Source organism: Elephas maximus, chromosome 20, assembly GCF_024166365.1.
Source record: "Elephas maximus indicus isolate mEleMax1 chromosome 20, mEleMax1 primary haplotype, whole genome shotgun sequence".
NCBI lineage: Eukaryota > Metazoa > Chordata > Mammalia > Proboscidea > Elephantidae > Elephas > Elephas maximus.
This window is the reverse complement of record NC_064838.1, coordinates 47,861,972-47,869,457: the sequence shown is the minus strand read 5'-3', so window position 1 is coordinate 47,869,457 and position 7,486 is coordinate 47,861,972. Positions and strand designations below refer to the sequence as shown.

Genomic DNA, 7,486 nt, shown 5'->3' with positions numbered 1-7,486 from the left:
TTATCGAAGTCCCAACAGTGTTCCGAAGGGAGAAAACGTCCTGAAACACTGGCCTGGGGAAGACTCTAAAGATGGTGAGAAACAGTTATGCTTTTTCTGAGGCCTGAAGTTGCACCTGCATTTTATAAGGCTCTGTTTTCACTCTGGTGATGGCCTTGATGGTTCTGCTAGGTGGAGCTCCTTCTGTGATGGGCGGGGCCCTCAGCATCCTGCGCCCCTTCCCCTCCTGGGAACACTGAAGGCATGCAGAGCTCATCCGTGTACAAACGCAGCTCACCAGCTTGGTATCCTGTCCCACTTCGTGGCTACTGTTAGGGTTTTCTCAGAATAAAGGGATTTCACCTTACTTTTTAAGAAAAATACTTTTATTTTGAATTAAAAAAAAATTTTTTTTTTTTTTTTGTTAAAACCTTGGCATGATCGCAGGACTGTTTTCCTCTATTTCAGTTACTAGGCTGTTTACTTCATCAGCTTATTTTCTAAAATCTCTGGGTTTCTTTTTCATGCCTCAGTGAAATTGTGTCCGCTCGTACTCAGGGACTCAAGACTGTGATAGAGGGCCAGCACTGGATTACGTTTTTTTTTTCAAAAATAACACACCCATGCAAATAGCACGCCCACCCATATAACACACGCAGCATAGCGTGCTTATGAAAATAGCATGGTTGCACAGTTGGCAAAAACATACAACGCGTGTGTTATTTACGTAAAAATACGGTGCCTCTGATCACCACAGATACCTCCTGCAGGCAGCCACCCCCAACTCAGGGTCTATTTAGAGACTTTTTGATTCATATTGTTTATTAGTGGTATTTATTTCTATTCTGACCCAAACAGTTTGTTTGTTTCAGTCCTCATCTCTGAAAATGCCACCCATACACCACAGCTTTCAGTGAAGGCGCCTGTGAGGGCTTTCTCTGGAGCAGGCCACTCGTGCTCGGTCTCCATTACCCCCTCCATATCCACTGGCCTGTCCATGCCTCCCTTCCCAGCTAGAACCCTGGGCTGTCACTAGTTTATCAAATTGGGATCTGCAGATTAAAACAGAGGGTTGACCAGATGGTCATCTCAGCTTTTGGCAGCCATACACCTCTCTGGGTCTTGTCTTTTATGGGATCCAGTGACCTGTGTGACTACAGGCAAGGCCTCCTGACCTTGGCAAACTCAAGAAATGTGCTGCCTCAATCCTTGGCTCCCAGAGCTTCCAGACAGGAAGGAGGTTACATTCTCAAGGCCCCCCAGGTATACCCTTCCTCCCAGTCATCACCCTGGAGCCGGATCCAGGAGGAAGGAACAGCACATAAAAAATTTTGAATTGCCTATGTTCAGATCCAACTCACAGTGACTCTGTAGGACAGAGTAGAACTGCCCCTTGGGGTTTCCAAAGCTGTAATCTTTACAGAAACAGACTACCACATCTTTTTCTACAGAGTGGTTGGTGGGTTCAAACCTCTGGCCTTTCAGTTAGCAGCCAGGTGCTTAACCACTGTGCCACCAGGGTCAGCAGTGAGTTTTGTTTTGGGTATGTTCAACTCAGAAGTGGGTTGGTTCCTGAATAAATAAAGTGACGCTGTGTATCTTGTCCAGGAAATGCCTCCTCCAGACCAGCTGCTATTGGTCATCTGGGTGATCTGAGCATCTGGGTTAATGTCCTTTAGTAACATCACTGAAGGTGCTGGTATCATGGGGCTAATGCTAACTGGTAACCCTGTGGAGCTTGCTCTCTGCTAGACAGCCAGTACCATATGGTAGCAGAACCTGGATGCGGTGTTCCCTCCCCACATTTCAGTTTGCAAAATAGCCTCATACCTGTGGACCTGGTTACTGCAGTGAAAGATGCCATTAATGGTTGTTCTGTTATAAAAAGATACTTGGTTGCTTATCCTCTGATTTGGAGGCAAGCTGATCACCATACTATTCTAACATTGTCATTTGCCAAAGTATGAAATTTTTTTTTCCTTTTCTCACACAGAATTGGTGGCCCCTCATCGATCTTTTCTGTCCTCCTATCTGAGGACATTACTTCCATGTCTTCATTACCATCGTCTTTGCCACCCTCTTACTTATGTGGTCCTTACACACATCGTTGGTGGCCATTCTAGAAGTAATTAATCATAATTTTTATGTATATTATTCCCTTACCATTAGTCATGTCTTACTTTTGAACCTAAGGACTTTGATTCTTTTATTTCCAGTTGCACCTCTACAACTTCCTTCTGAATTCTGATCTGATCCTACATGGCGGTGGCCATTCCACTCCAGGCCCCGGGCTCAGTGTCCCCTTAGGTGGGTCCCTGAGGCCCTCCAGAGCCCACTGCTCTCCACACTGACATCTGGGGATGACCGGTGCCTGTTTACACTTCACAGAAGTTTTTGGTTTTCAAAAAAGAATCCATTCAATTCTCAGGAACATCTGTTACGAGCTTTCTCTCCTCATCTAATGAAGGACACATTGCCTCTTTTAACCTTTCTTGTTCCTCAATAATTTATGAATGTTTCTGTTCCCGTTTTAGTACACTGCCCTTCGTTGCCAGATTTAGGTTTCCTTGTTCTTTTTATTTTTCCTCCTTAGAGATGTTCTCTTCAGCAGTCCGCTCGTCATTACTTCTTTGCCATGTTTCAGCTGCTCGAGCATTGTGATTTTGCCAGCTAACTTTCCCACCATACTTTCCACATGCCCTTCAGGAGTCTTAAAAACAACAACAACAACAACAACAAGGATTTCCAGATTTTTTAAATTGACTTTTAAGTTTCCTTTCTAGAGTTTTAAGCAGCTTTTTAAACCTTGCTTAAATGTGCCCTTACAGATCAGGATAGGGTAACATGGTGGACTCTACAGCCAGACTGCCTTGGGTTTAGAGATGAAGCAGAAGGAGAAAATCTAAGCCAGGTGTGACAAGACAAAATTTAAGCTTCATCAAGAACCCAGAAAGTACTGGGCAGAACCTCATAGAAGTGTGATCTAGTTGGATCTGAGTCTCATAAGACAGGTGACCCCAGAAGATAACTGGGTGACATCTAAGGAGTACAAAAATGGAATCATGTTGGGATCCAATACCAGGGAAGGGCTGGGCAGTGTTCAGGTCAAACCCAGGCTCTGGAGCCAGACTGCCTGGGTTCCAACCACCTGTGAGCTGTGTGACCTTGGGCACTTTTCTCAACCTCTTGGTGCCTCAGTGTCATCTTTAAAATGGGAATAATGGTATATCTCTCACTGGGTAGTTAAGAGGAATAAATGAGTTAATATACAGAGAGAGTTTAGAGCATGTAATGGAAACTGTGGTGGTGCAGTGGTTAAGTATTACGGCTGCTAACCAAATGGTCGGCAGTTCGAATCCACCAGGTGTCCTTTGAACCCCTATAGGGCAGCTCTACTCTGTCCTATTGGGCCACTACGAGTCGGAATCAACTTGGCGGCAGTGGGTTTTGTTTTGTTTTGTTTTTTAATGTGATGTAAGTGGTGGCCACCATTATTAATTTAAGTTGCACCCAGGTAACAGAATATTACAGACATTAAAAGTTACGCCAACAAAATAGGAGGTAAAAAGAGGTTTGGCTATATGGGCGCAATTAGAAATGCAGGAAGTGGGGGAGGCACGGAGGTAGCCAGCCAAGATTGGCAGGAAGCTGGCTACAGAACAATAGCTACGAGGCTGAGGCTGGGGCCTGGGCCAGGCCTGCCTGAGCCCCACAGCCTGTGGGAAACAACCTAGATGCAGTGCGTCCACGTCCTGCTGAGGCCCGGGGTTCCTGGGGAGGGGTCTGTTACAGTAGTGATTTCATGTGCATTTTGCAGAAATGTGAGGACCGCATTTAGGGTGCCCATAACTTGGAGGAAATATTAGCACCCATTGATGGGATGTGAGGGACAGAGACAGTGAGCACCTCTGATGAGGGCCTGTCGCACCTAATAATGTTCCCCAAACCCAGAAGGTGGGCCACTCGCTCCTCACTTTAGCTTGGTCATGTTGTGTTAGCATCCAGCCCCTTTTAGCCACCTGAGTAACTTAGTGCCCGTAACATTGGCAGACACACAGGGATTCTGAGGGCCCAGCTCTCAGGGTTGGCTCTAGTTAGACACAGTCGGTTCCCTGTTGCAGAAGCCCCGGGATGACCAGATGCCTGAGGGGTGCAGAAGCCCCGGGATGACCAGATGCCTGAGGGGTGATTGTAAAGCAGGCCTGCCACTTCCATGGGCTCCTCACTCTCCATTGGAAGTAATTTGTGGTCTGAAAATATCTGGGAAGTTTCCTTTCAAAGTGCTTTTAAGTTCCACTTTTGCAAATTTTGCTCAGAAATCCAAAATATGCGAGAAAACAGGGCTTAAAAGATAATTTAAGAAGTAGACATCCAACAACATTTTTTTTTTCTTAGTTGAACTGATGTTTACCCTCCCTGGGGTGGTCAGCTCTTAGCATGGACACCTGGGTCTCACCTTTTGGGTGAGCCGGGCCTGGCCACCAGGTTTTGTAGCCTTCCTGGAGCTGGGTTTTGGTCTTCTTGGAGGAGCCTTGGTTTCAGTCTGAGACCAAGCCGAAAATTTGGTGACCTTCCAGATGGCCCTCAAATTTCCCCCTTCCTCCTCCCACCGAGCTATAACTGCAGACACCTGCACCTGTGCCACACCTGAGGGGCTTGTGGAAATAAGATTCTTGCTCCCACTGAGTCAGAGTCTTAGGGGCTGGGCCCAAATCTGCATTGTGGCCAGGCCAGGTACCATTGGGAACCCTGAAATACTGAGACTTCTGACATAAGCTCCTGCTACCACTGTGTGTTCTTACGATCTAGGCACAGGGCCACAAATTCATGCTCAGGAGAGGAGCACTGACTTCAGGAACCTTGAGTATGTCTCATATACGCTCCTCACCCGCAGGACGAGGCTTCCATGTAGTGGTGAGGTGACTGGATGGCTTCTCTGGCGGTGAGCAGGGAAGGCTCTGTGGGGAATGACATTTACCCTGAGGACTGAGTGGCTGGAAGGAGTCCCCCATGCAGAGCTCAGGGGCAGCCAAGGCAGATAGTGAAAGACCCTTAAGGTTGAATGACGGCTGTGTTGGAAGAGAGACCCAAGGCTGGAGTGTCAGGGGCTGGGAGGGTAGAGGGTATGAGAGGAAAGGAGGAGGGTGAAATTCATTCCAAAATGTGATGGGAAACCCTTGGGGCAGCATGTTCTGGTCCCCTGGCTGCTTTTGGGCAAGGTGGCAAGAAAGGAAGAGTCTGGGAGGAAGTTTCAGCGCAGGCAGGGACGGGAGCCCTAAGGCAAGAGACGGGAGAAGTGGGGCAGGGTGTGCTTGGCAGGTGGAGTGGATGGAGCCTGCTGACAGGACGCTCCTGAGCTGGAGGACTGTGAGGAAGCTGGTGGGGGCGGCGGCGTGGGGGGGACACGCAAGAGCCCTGCATACCTGATTGTCATCAACCTTTCCAGAGGGAGATGAAACCCAGTGCCTGTAGAGTGGGCTCTGACTCATGGCGACCCCACGTGTTCCGAAGTAGAAATGCTCCACTGGGTTTTCTAGGCCGTAATTTTTACGGAAGCGGATCACCAGGCCTTTCTTCCATGGAGTCACAGGGTGGGTGTAACAGGCAGCCTTTAGGTTCAGAAGCCAATTGCAAACCACTTGCACCACCCAGACTCCTTTGCCAAGGAAGAGATGGACGCAGTTCCCTCAGGACCGCCTGACTGACTGCTACCATTCCTCCTCCTGGACCTTCCATCACGGTTGTCAGAGGCCTGATGACATGGCCGGGGCAGATTTGAATGCTGTAATCATATTAGAATATGTTCAGAATATTGCTTGTTGGGGGTAAACTTCCCTTTAGACATAACAAATAAAAATCTTTATGAAAATATTGTACTTCAGAAGGCCCAGCCCTTTCTTTTTCACCTGAACTGCCCAGACCTTTGCTTCATTTTGCCCTGACTCTAGCTCCGTGACCCAAACAAGGTACTTAGCCTTGCTGGGTCTCATGGCCTCATCAATGAGGCTGATAGAGAAGACTTTTTTTTTTTTTTTTAATTTTTATTGTGTTTTAAGTGAAAGTTTACCGATCAGGTCAGTTTTTCTAGCTCCGTGACCCAAACAAGGTACTTAGCCTTGCTGGGTCTCATGGCCTCATCAATGAGGCTGATAGAGAAGACTTTTTTTTTTTTTAATTTTTATTGTGTTTTAAGTGAAAGTTTACCGATCAGGTCAGTTTTTCTAGCTCCGTGACCCAAACAAGGTACTTAGCCTTGCTGGGTCTCATGGCCTCATCAATGAGGCTGATAGAGAAGACTTTTTTTTTTTTTTAATTTTTATTGTGTTTTAAGTGAAAGTTTACCGATCAGGTCAGTCTCTCATATAAAAATTTATATATACCTTGCTATATATACTCCTAGTTGCTCTCCCCCTAATGAGACAGCACAATCCTTCTTTCCACCCCCTATTTTTGTGTCCATTCAGCCAGCTTCTGACACTCTCTGCCTTCTCATCTCCCCTCCAGGCAGGAGCTGCCCTCATAGTCTCCTGTCTACTTGATCTAAAAAGCTTACTCCTCACCACCGTCTTTTTCTATCCTATAGTCCAGTCCAATCCCTGTCTGAAGAGTTGGCTTTGGGAATGGTTCCAGTCTTGGGCCAACAGAAGGTCTGGGGACCATGACCTCCAGGGTCCTTCCAGTCTCAGTCAGACCGTTAAGTCTGGTCTTTTTACGAGAATTTGACGTCTGCATCCCGCTGCTCTCCTGCTCCCTCAGGGGTTCTCTGTCATGTTCCCTGTCAGGGCAGTCATCGGTTGTAGCCAGTCACCATCTAGTTCTTCTGGTCTCGGATTGATGTAGTCTCTGGTTTATGTGGCCCTTTCTGTCTCTTGGGCTCATAATTACCTTGCATTTTTGGTGTTTTTCATTCTCCTTTGCTCTAGGTGGGTTGAGACCAATTCATGCATCTTAGATGGCTACTGGCTAGCGTTTAAGACCCCCCAGATGCCACTGTCCGAAGTGGGATGCAGAATGTTTTCTTAATAGATTTTATTATGCCAAATGACCTAGATGTCCCCTGAAACCATGGTCCCCAAACCCCCGCCCCTGCTACGCTGGCCTTTGAAGCATTCAGTTTATTCAGGAAACTTCTTTGCTTTTGGTTTAGTTCAGTTGTGCTGACCTCTCCTGTATTATGTGTTTTCTTTCCCTTCACCTAAAGTAGTGCTTATCTACTATCTAATTAGTGAATACCCCTCTCCCTCCCTCCCTCCCCCCTCATAACCATCAAAGAATATTCTCTTCTTTGTTTAAACTATTTCTTGAGTTCTTATAATAGTGGTCTCCTACAGTATTTGTCCTTTTGCAACTGACTAACTTCACTCGGCATAATGCCTTCCAGATTCTTTCATGTTATGAAATGTTTCACGGATTCATCATTGTTCTTTATCAATGCGTAGTATTCCATTGTCTGAATATACCATAATTTATTTATCCATTCATCTGTTGATGGGCACCTTGGTTGCTT

At 46.6% G+C, this 7,486-nt stretch overlaps 1 protein-coding gene across 3 annotated transcripts in view; it reads left to right on the top strand.

Annotated features, from left to right (window-relative positions):
- The window catches only part of ANO10 (anoctamin 10), a 230,588-nt gene that overhangs the window by 213,980 nt on the left and 9,122 nt on the right, over window positions 1-7,486 (top strand). The window lies entirely within an intron of this gene.